The 11,700-nt window shown below is 44.7% G+C and overlaps 1 pseudogene; it reads right to left on the bottom strand.

The window, feature by feature from the left end:
- Positions 1 to 11,194: 11,194 nt before the first annotated feature.
- On the bottom strand, positions 11,195 to 11,312 carry LOC126426636 (5S ribosomal RNA; annotated as a pseudogene).
- Between the last annotated feature and the right edge of the window lie 388 nt (positions 11,313 to 11,700).

The raw sequence follows: 11,700 nt of genomic DNA, 5'->3' as shown, positions 1-11,700 counted from the left end.
AAAGAGCGAGCTCCAGTGGCGGATGTTCCGACTGCCGTCCGCGCCCGTTCTGGCCGTCCCCAACGGTTGTGGACGTCATCTGAGGTATGTCAGACCCGATCTGAGATGTTGTCTCATGACTGTTAGTATGATTTCCACTTCTGTTTCGTGCTGGGCACTCCATAATGGATCCGCGCCGTGTCGTGAGTTCCTTCTGCGGTCCGCGCCCGCCAGACGCGGCTTCATTGTCTCTCTCCGGTCGCCGGTGTTCCGGCCGCCGTCCGCGCCCGGCCTGGCCGTCTTCTGAAGTCGAGTTCTGATCTGGGGTGTGTCAAATCTGATCTCTAATGTCCGACACCTTGTCTCACGGGTGTACTCTCGGTCTCCACTTCTATTTCTTGTAGAAGAACCAGAAGGGGCAAAGAAGATGGCATACCTGCCATACGCCGGACCTATCTCTGCCAAAATCAGCCGGATTCTCCCGAAATATGACATCAAGAGCATATTTTACCCACCCACCAAAATTGGGGCTATGCTGGGGAATGTAAAAGACGACCTGAGGCTATTCAAGCCAGGTATTTACAACATACCATGCCAGTGTGGGATATCATACTTTGGCTATGAAACGTCCCCTTTGAACAATTCTACACGAGACTGTGCTTAAACTGACACACAATATTTTGTTAGCGCAACGCAATCTGACTTTCAAAATTCCCTACAAAAGAATGGCCCTGACTAACATTAAACTATACCTTTCACAAATCACTTACCTCACAAAAATCTTCGCTGCTCAAGCTACTGCAATACAGCGAGCGCCACTACTGCCAGCTAAATAAAAGATTCAAACTACTGAAGGCACTAACTACTGATAGGGATAGTTAGCAAATGAAAAATATTAATAGAGAGAAAACAATGTATTTACCTTAATATCATCACAAGTCATAATATATATATCAGTTCATGACAAATTAGAAACCTCCGCCATCTCTCTCCCCACATCCACCACTGCTGGCGGCTCACCTCCAACTGCGCAACGCTACGCGCTGTTCACATCCAGCTGCCGCTGCCCAACACTACAATGGCAGACAACAATGCAAAGCAGACACAGACTGCCCACAGCACAGCCAGTGATTGTCATACAGAGGTGGCGTTACCAATAAAAAACCTAAACAGCCTACTTACATAGAGAAAACATAAACAGCCTACTTACATGACGTTTTTACAATTTTACACGGGACTGTGCTTAACCTGACACACAATGTTTTTAGCGCAACGCAATCTGACTTTCAAAATTCCCTACTAAAGAATGGCCCTGACTAACGTTAAACTATACCTTTCGCAAATCACTTACCTCACAAAAATCTCCGCTGCTCAAGCTACTGCAATACAGCGAGCGCCACTACTGCCAGCTAAATAAAAGATTCAAACTACTGAAGGCACTAACTACTGATAGGGATAGTTAGCAAATGAAAAATATTAATAGAGAGAAAACAATGTATTTACCTTAATATCATCACAAGTCATAATATATATATCAGTTCATGACAAATTAGAAACCTCCGCCATCTCTCTCCCCACATCCACCACTGCTGGCGGCTCACCTCCAACTGCGCAACGCTACGCGCTGTTCACATCCAGCTGCCGCTGCCCAACACTACAATGGCAGACAACAATGCAAAGCAGACACAGACTGCCCACAGCACAGCCAGTGATTGTCATACAGAGGTGGCGTTACCAATAAAAAACCTAAACAGCCTACTTACATAGAGAAAACATAAACAGCCTACTTACAGCTAGACCACCAGAACTGTGGACATCAGGTGTAAAGAACACCAGAGACACACCAGACTCAAACAGGCAACTAAATCAGCCATAGCAGAGCATTGTCTGAAACTTGGTCATTCAATGGATTACAATGACACCAAGATTGTGACACAGACCTCAAGATTTTGGGACAGTGTCATTAAAGAAGCCATTGAGATTAAGGTTACAGACAATCTAATCAACTGTGACTCGGGATACCAAATCAGCACTACCTGGAATCCAGCGCTTGAGCTTGTGAAAACTCAACGCAGGACACTCCGGGATTCTACAAGAAATAGAAGTGGAGACCGAGAGAACAGCCGCGAGACAAGGTGTCGGACATTAGAGACCAGATTTGACACACCCCAGATCATGAACGCGACTTCAGAAGACGGCCAGGCCGGGCGCGGACGGCGGTCGGAGCACCGGCGACCAGAGAGGGCCAATGTTAGTAACAATGTAGAGGTGACAGTAGACCTTTTGGGTTGGTCACCATGCTTGTGCGAGCGTGGAGGGGCTCCCACCTTTATTATTACCCAACGACCAGACTCAGATAGCACCTGAAGAAGAAAGCGAGGCACGCTGTTGAAATATCGTGCGAGAACGAAGCGAACATCCGGCTGGATTCCCGAATATCCAAGATGTCAACAGATCGTCGGGAAAGCATGAAGAATTACAGTAATATGCTTGTTTGACGCATGGGAGATTGTTACGGAGATACTGAAAAAACTGAGCCGGCCGATACTTGAAGACACACAAAAACTATCACTAGAAAGCTTAATTACAAAGTTTCAAGAACCAGCTTTAAATAAGGAATGTAAGAAATTACTACAATCCCCTAAGTGGAAGGAGAGACATACAGCAGTCAGTCGCAATCACATTAGATTTTATTATTCTTGCAAATCTAGATTTCGGCTATAAATAGCCATCTTCAGTACATTTTCGTTATATTTCAAGAGACTCGCGGCAGTTCATGTCACCATATGTTCTTACAGGTTTATAGGCAGAAGGTGAGTGTCCTTCTGCCTATATACCTATAGTAACTTGTGGTGACATGAACTGCCGAGAGTCCGTTAAAATATAATGAAAATGCACTGGAGATGGATGTTTATTGCCGAAATATAAATTTGCAAGAATAACAAAATCTAACGGTATTGCGACTGATTGCTGTGTGTCTCTTCTTTCTTATAGTATACGATCGCTGTGCATAATGGTTCCTGATGGAATCAAAGTTGGTTAACCCCCTTTGTGTAGCTGCCGTAGGTATCGTGAGGAGAAAACTAGATTGATTACATCACGCAATGTCATTCCTCGCTCCTCACTTAAATTTAATGACATAAGTCCTAATAAAGGGTACTATGGAAAGTACGCTTCACAGTGGTCTCTAGAGTGGGACGTAGACGTAGATGAGGATGTAAATTCCGCGCTAGTTACGCAGAATTCTAAAGTATGCTGCATTTTTCATGTTTTACGATGGCCAAATGCCAATCCCTTCACAACGCTTCAGTCGTCTGCAGATTACCTCTACCTTACTACAATGTTCACGATAGTAAAACGGCATCTACATCAACATGGATACTCTGCACATCACATATAAGTGCCTGGCAGAGGGTTCATCGAACCACATTCACAATTCTCTATTATTCCCATCTTGTATACCGCGCGGAAAAAACGAACACCTGTATCTTTCCGTGCGAGATCTTATTTCCCTTACTTTATTATGGTGATCGTTTCTCCCTATGAAGGTCGGCGTCAACAAAATACTTTCGCATTCGGAGTAGGAAGTTGATGATTGAAATTTCGTGAGAAGATTCCACCCACAATCGTGTATCAAATGGTTAAAATGGCTCAGAGCACTATGGGACTTAACATCTGAGGTCATCAGTCCCCTAGAACTTAGAACTACTAAAACCTAACTAACCTCAGGACATCACACACATCCATGCCCGAGGCAGGATTCGAACTTGCGACCGCAGCGGTCGCGTGGTTCCAGACTGACGGGCCTAGAACCGCTCGGTCACACCGGCCGGCAATCGTGTATCATTTCAGTGACACTCTCCCATATTTCGTGATAATACAAAACGTGCTGCCCTTCTTTGAACTTTTTCGATGTACTCCGTCAGTCCTATTTGGTAAGGATCCTACACCGCGCAGCAGTATTCTAAAAGAGGACGGACAAGCGTAGTGAAGGCAGTCTTCTTAGTAGGTCTGTTGCATTTTCTAAGTGTCTTGCCAATAAAACACAGTCTTCGGTTAGCCTTCCCCGCAACATTTTATTGTGTTCCTTCCAATTTAAGTTGTTCGTAATTGTAATACCTAGGTATTTAGTTGAATTTACGGCTTTTAGATTACACTGATTTATCATGTAACCGAATTTTAACGAGTTCCTTTTAGCACTCATGTGGATGACCTCACACTTTTCGTTGTTTAGGGTCAACTGCCACTTTTCGCAACAGTCCGATATTTCTTCTAAATCGTTTTGCAGTTTGTTTTGATCTTCTGATGACTATTAGTCCATTAGTCGATAAACGACAGCGTCATATGCAAACGACCGAAGACGGCTGCTCAGATTGTCTCCCAAATCGTTTATATAGATAACGAAAAGCAAAGGGCCTATTATAATACTACCTTTGGGAACGCCAGAAATCACTTCTGTTTTACTCGACGACTTTCCGTCAGTTACTACGAACTGTGACCTCTCTGACACGAATCCAGTCACATAACTGAGACGATATTCCATAAGCACGCAATCTCACTACGAGCCGCTTGTGTGGTACAGTGTCAAAAGCCTTCCGAAAATCCAGAAATACGGGATCAATTTGTAATCACTTGTCAATAGCACTCAACAACTCGTGCGAGTAAAGAGTTAGTTGTGTTTCGCAAGAACGATGTCCGCCTCCGGTAGCTGAGTGATCGCGTGACAGAATGTCAGTCCTAAGGGCCCGGATCCGATTCCCGGCTGGGTCGGAGTTTTTCTCCGCTCAGGCTCTGGGTGTTGTGTTGTCCTAATCATCATCATTTCACCCCCATCGACGCGCAAGTCGGCGAAGTGGCGTCAGATCGAAAGACTTGCACCAGACGCACTGTCTACCCGACGCGAGGCCCTAGTCACACGGCATTTATATTTACAAGAACGATGTTTTCTAAATCCGTGTTGATTGTGTGTCAATCGTTTTCTTCGAGGTAAGCCATAATGTTCGAATACAATACAGGGTGTTACAAAAAGGTACGGCCAAACTTTCAGGAAACATTCCTCACACACAAAGAAAGAAAATATGTTATGTGGACTTGTGTCCGGAAACGCTTACTTTCCATGTTAGAGCTCATTTTATTACTTCTTTTCAAATCACATTAATCATGGTATGGAAACACACAGCAACAGAACGTGCCAGCGTGACTTCAAACACTTTGTCACAGCAAATGTTCAAAATGTCCTCCGTTAGCGAGGATACATGCATCCACCCTCCGTCGCATGGAATCCCTGATGCGCTGATGCAGCCCTGGAGAATGGCGTATTGTATCACAACCGTCCACAATACGAGCACGAAGAGTCTCTGCCTTTGGTACCGGGATTGCGTAGACAAGAGCTTTCAAATGCCCCCATAAATGAAAGTCAAGACGGTTGAGGTCAGGAGAGCGTGGAGGTCATGGAATTGGTCCGCCTCTACCAATCCATCGGTCACCGAATCTGTTATTGAGAAGCGTACGAACACTTCGACTGAAATGCGCAGGAGCTCCATTGTGCATGAACCACATGTTGTGTCGTACTTGTAAAGGCACATGTTCTAGCAGCACAGGTAGAGTATCCCGTATGAAATCATGATAACGTGCTCCATTGAGCGTAGGTGGAAGAACATGGGGCCCAATCAAGACATCACCAACAATGCCTGCCCAAACGTTCACAGAAAATCTGTGTTGATGACGTGATTGCACAATTGCGTGCGGATTCTCGTCAGCCCACACATGTTGATTGTGAAAATTTATAATTTGATCACGTTGGAATGAAGCCTCATCCGTTAAGAGAACATTTGCACTGAAATGAGGATTGACACATGTTGGATGAACCATTGGCAGAAGTGTACCCGTGGAGGCCAATCAGCTGCTGATAGTGCCTGCACAGGCTGTACATGGTACGGAAACAACTGGTTCTCCCGTAGCACTCTCCATACAGTGACGTGGTCAACGTTAGCTTGTACAGCAGCAACTTCTCTGACGCTGACATTAGGGTTATCGTCAGCTGCACGAAGAATTGCCTCGTCCATTGCAGGTTTCCTCGTCGCTCTAGGTCTTCCCCAGTCGCGAGTCATAGGCTGGAATGTTCCGTGCTCCCTAAGACGCCGATCAATTGCTTCGAACGTCTTCCTGTCGGGACACCTCCGTTCTGGAAATCTGTCTCAATACAAACGTACCGCGCCACGGCTATTTTCCCGTGCTAATCCATTCATCAAATGGACATCTGCCAACTCCGCATTTGTAAACATTGCACTGACTGCAAAACCACGTTCGTGATGAACACTAACCTGTTGATGCTACGTACTGATGTGCTTGATGCTAGTACTGTAGAGCAATGAGTCGTATGTCAACACAAGCACCGAAGTCAACATTACCTTCCTTCAATTGGGCCAACTGGCGGTGAATCGAGGAAGTATAGTACATACTGACGAAACTAAAATGAGCTCTAACATGGAAATTAAGCGTTTCCGGACACATGTCCACATAACATCTTTTCTTTATTTGTGTGCGAAGAATGTTTCCTGAAAGCTTGGCCGTACCTTTTTGTACCACCCTGTATATGTTCCAGAATCATGCTGCATATGGACGTTAATGATATGGGCCAAGGCATCATCCACAAAAAGCATCTTGGGGTCTGTTTTCCACTAGCGAGTAGCAGGACTCAAATGAGAGGGCTTCGGTTGCAGCGAATTGAAGGGTTTCGATTTTGCGGGGCCCAGTGCAGGCGCTGTACAAGGTACTGGGCGGCGCTTTCAGCGCCCCGCTGGTCCATCAGAGCAGACACAGCGCCCCACTGGTTCTCCCGTCGCCCGCTCGCCCGCGAGCTTTCCCTTCGCTCGGCGGCAGCGGCAGCGGAGCGAGCCCCGCCAAGGCCAAGGACTGCGGCTTTCACCGGCCCGGCAGCCTCCGCTATCTGGAGATCTCGAAAGCGGCTGCCGGGAAGCCCTGCCGGAGCCCCGTCCTGGCACACGCTCGCAAACTGTCACCTCGCCTCGGAGACAGGTATCTGGGCAACCACAGTGATGGCTCAAGCTGAATGAGGCATGGAAATGCTGTAGCTAGTGTGCTAGTGCGTCCAGATTCCGTGACATTTGCTTCGTAATGCTCCATCATAATTGTTCGCAACCTCTACTTTCACCTTTCGGCTCTGTCAGTCAACTATTACACCCAATATTCTGCGTACAGAATGTCCAACAACATCCGCAGGGTCGATTTTCAACGTCACCAAACGGTCCAAACTCGGAACATAGGGTGTTACAAAAAGGTACGGCCAAACTTTCTGGAAACATTCCTCACACGCAAATACAGAACATATTTTATGTGGACATGTGTCCGGAAACGCTTAATTTCCATGTTAGAGCTCATTTTACTTTCGTCAGTATTTTCTTCCACCTACGCTCAATGGAGCACGTTATCATGATTTCATACGGGATACTCTACCTGTGCTGCTAGAACATGTGCCTTTACAACATGTGGTTCATGCACGATGGAGCTCCTGCACATTTCAGTCGAAGTGTTCGTACGCTTCTAAACAACAGATTCGGTGACCGATGGATTGATAGAAGCGGATCAATTACATGGCCTCCACGCTCTCCTGACCTTAACCGTCTTGACTTTCATTTATGGGGGCATTTGAAAGCTCTTGTCTACGCAACCCCGGTACCAGATGTAGAGACTCTTCGTGCTCGTATTGTGGACGGCTGTGATACAATACGCCATTCTCCAGGGCTGCATCAGCGCATCAGTGATTCCATGCGACGGAGGGTGGATGCATGTATCCTCGCTAACGGAGGACATTTTGAACATTTCCTGTAACAAAGTGTTTGAAGTCACGCTGGTACGTTCTGTTGCTGTGTGTTTCCATTCCATGATTAATGTGATTTGAAGAGAAGTAATAAAATGAGCTCTAACATGGAAAGTAAGCGTTTCCGGACGCATGTCCACATAACATTTCTTTCTTTGTGTGTGAGGAATGTTTCCTGAAAGTTTGGCCGTACCTTTTTGTAACACCCTGTATACCAACTTAAGGGTATACGGAATGAGTTTTTCGATGAAAACATCGATTTTTGGGTAAATGCATTTTCGAAAAATTTAGACTCTCCCGTTTAATCCCGTGTATAAAATATTTGGATGACGTAAATAGAACTATTTTAAATAATTTCGACACACGATGTTCCGCACCTTGTATATGAGACGCGAAATATACCTGATATAGACAGCCTTGCCAGAGATATAATTGAGCAGAAGAGTTAGCTTTTCTGTTGGCTACACTGCTAGACAGTTGACAATAGATTCCGCACCATTTGTATTGTTTCCTTTGTGGGTACATCCATGTCATTATTGTGAAAGTCGTATGTGGAGAAGTCATTGAGTTTTCTTTCCTTCAGCATGCCAAGACCTAGTCTGAAGGCATTTAGAATGCGTGTACATTGGCGCAAGAAAGTAAAGAGTACTAAAAATTCGTCTGATTCATCTTCATCAGTATCTGATGTCCCAGTAGCGACTAATCTCAACACTGGTAGTGATACATTGAGTGATGCTGCTGCCACTACACCGGAAAGTGCTTCAAGAAGAAAACTAGCTGGAATTGAAGAAGAATACAAGAAACTAAATGCTGGGACTACAAAATATGAGGTAATTAACGTCTCTTTTTTATCAGACGTTTTGGAGAACAATGTGTGCTGCAAACAATGTGGAAAATGTGGTGTTTCATTGAAAACAAACTTACATGTAGGACTTGCTTGTGAATTAGAGTTGATGTGCAGTTATTGCAAACACAGTGTTACTTTCTTCAATTCCTCACATGTTACTGCAGATACAGGTAAACTATACGATAGGCCGGCCGGTGTGGCCGTGCGGTTCTAGACGCTTCAGTCTGGCACCGCGTGACGGCTGCGGTCGCAGGTTCGAATCCTGCCTCGGGCATGGATGTGTGTGATGTCCTTAGGTTAGTTAGGTTTAAGTAGTTCTAAGTTCTAGGGGACTGATGACCACAGATGTTAAGTCCCATAGTGCTTAGAGCCATTTCCAACTATACGATATAAACATTAGACTGGTTTATGGATTACGGTGTATAGGAAAGGGCAGGGCTGCAGGTGCCATGTTGTGTGGTGTGATGAACCTCCCTCCTCCACCTTCAAAATTTAACAAACACATAATTGCAATAGGCTCTGCTGTAGAAGATGTGGCACAGGAAAACATGAAAGATGCTGTTGAGGAAGCAGTTGTTGAAAATATTAATAGCAGAGACTTGTCCATAGCTTTTGATGGAAGCTGGCAGAAGAGAGGCCACACATCTCTGAATGGTGTAGTAACAGCTACAAGTGTGGACACTGGTAAGGTAGTTGATGTGGCAATACTTTCCAAGCATTGCAGATGAAAGGAGAAAATGAAAACTGGACATGAAGAGGAGTGCATGGCAAATTACTATGGGTCAAGTGGTGGTATGGAAGTTGCTGGTGTAAGAAGTATTTGTCAACGCTCAGTAAAATGGTACAACGTTAGATACATAAATTATCTTGGAGATGGTGACTCAAAGGCTTTCAAAGAAATTGAGGAACTGAGACCCTATGGTAACGATGTGAAACTTTTCAAACTGGAGTGTGTTGGCCATGTTCAGAAAAGGATGGGATCAAGACTTCGACGGCTCAAGGCTAGCATGAAAGGCAAGAAATTGATCGATGGAAAAACTTTAGATGGGAAAAATAGACTGACAGATGCTACTATAGATCATATTCAGAAGTGCTATGGTCTAGCAATAAGACAGAATACAGCAGATGCAGAATTAATGAGAAGAGCAGTCTGGGCTCTGTTTTCTCATACAGCTTCAAACAATGAGAATCCTCAACACGGGCTATGTCCAAAAGGAGACGATAGTTGGTGCAAGTACAACAGAGGCAAGGTAACTAAGAAACAATACAATCACCCTCATCACCTGCCACCTGCCATAATGGATGAAATAAAACCAACATTCCGAGACCTCGCAGATATTAGTCTACTAAAGAAATGTCTTCATGGCCGGACTCAAAATTTAAATGAGTGTGTGAACCATGTGATATGGAATAGACTAACTAAAACTGTTTTTGTGGCTATAAACACACTTCACTTTGGCGTTTATGATGCTGTTTCATCACTAAATCAGGGCAATATAACAAAGTGCAAAGTTCTGCAGAAGTTGGGGCTCTGTGTAGGACTACGAACTGCCGCAGCTATGCTTTGTTTGGACAAGGAACGGCTCAGGTCTTCAGAAAATGCCATAAAAATATATTCAAAGATGGCTAGACAGCATAGCAGAGCCATCAAGAGGAAGCTGTTGGACGATTCTGATGATACAAGCTATGGAGCAGGCTTGTACTGAAGTAAAAACTTTGAAGCTAATTTCCCGTAACTTTAGTTTTTTTGTGTATAAGGTACATTTTCTCAGGGCCTATTTATAGTAAAAAGATGAAATTTTCCGTAGTTGTTCCTTAAGACCTTCTAATATATCTGAATTAAAAGATATGTGGAATTATTTTGTATTAATGGATGTAATTTTTAAAATACTTGTTAAAATGTATAACTTTTTTTAACATTTACAAAAAATTAAATATCTGAAAAACTATACATTATTTCTTCAAAATTAATAATTCAGCATAAAAGCAGAACATATCTCTGCGTTCTGTGAAAAAATCAAGAGTATCGTCCGAATAACAAATGAGAAAATGTTCCTAACTTTTAGCTCAATTTAACATTGTAAGCTTAGGGCGTTCCGTATACCCTTAACTCAAGATAAGGCTGGATTTTATTACAGTAGTCATTCCCACATTTACAACAATGTAGAAATTCTGCAGCCAGCCACAAGTTTTTTAGAAATAACTTTTTTGTACCTTCTCTAGTTTCGTACCTTAGCCCATCACCAGACGCTAGCGTTGATTTCTTGGCAAACTTTACCTTCGTGTCCTAAAATAGAACGAAGTTTAAATGATTACATACACTGAAAGCCTTCGTCTTCAGGCCACAAGCGGCCCATCGGGACCATCCGACCGCCGTGTCATCCTCAGGTGAGGGTGAGGATGAGAGTAGCATGTGGTCAGCACACCGCTCTCCCGGTCGTTATGATGGTTTTCTGTGACCGGAGCCGCTACTATTCTGTCGAGTAGCTCCGCAGTTGGGATCATGAGGCTGAATGCACTCCGAAAAATGGCAACAGCTCATGGTGGCCCAGATGGTCACCCATCCAAGTGCCGGCCACGCCCGTCAGCACTTAACTTCGGTGATCTGACGGGAACCGGTGTATCCACTGCGGCAAGGCCGTTGCCCTTACATACACTGAAGATCCAAAGAAACTGGTTCACCTGCCTGATATCGGGTAGTACCCTCGCGAACACGCAGACGTGCCACAGCACGACGTGGCATGGACTCACTAGTGTCTGAAGTAGTGCTGGAGGAAATCGACACCGTGAATCCTGCAGGGCTCTCCATAAATCCGTAAGAGTACGAAGGGGTCGAGATCTCATTTGAACAGCACGTTGCAAGGCATCCCAGATATGCTCAATAATGTTCACTTCTGGGGAGTTTGGTGGCCAGCGGAAGTGTTTAAACTCATAAGAGCGTTCCTGGAGCCCCTCTGTAGCAGTTCTGGACTTATGGGTTGTAGCATTGGCCTGCTGGAATTGCCCAAGACCGTCGGAACGCACAATAGACATG

This window comes from Schistocerca serialis, chromosome 1 (genome assembly GCF_023864345.2).
Source record: "Schistocerca serialis cubense isolate TAMUIC-IGC-003099 chromosome 1, iqSchSeri2.2, whole genome shotgun sequence".
Lineage (NCBI taxonomy): Eukaryota > Metazoa > Arthropoda > Insecta > Orthoptera > Acrididae > Schistocerca > Schistocerca serialis.
The sequence above is the reverse complement of the archived record's forward strand: the minus strand, read 5'-3'. Positions and strand labels throughout refer to the sequence as shown.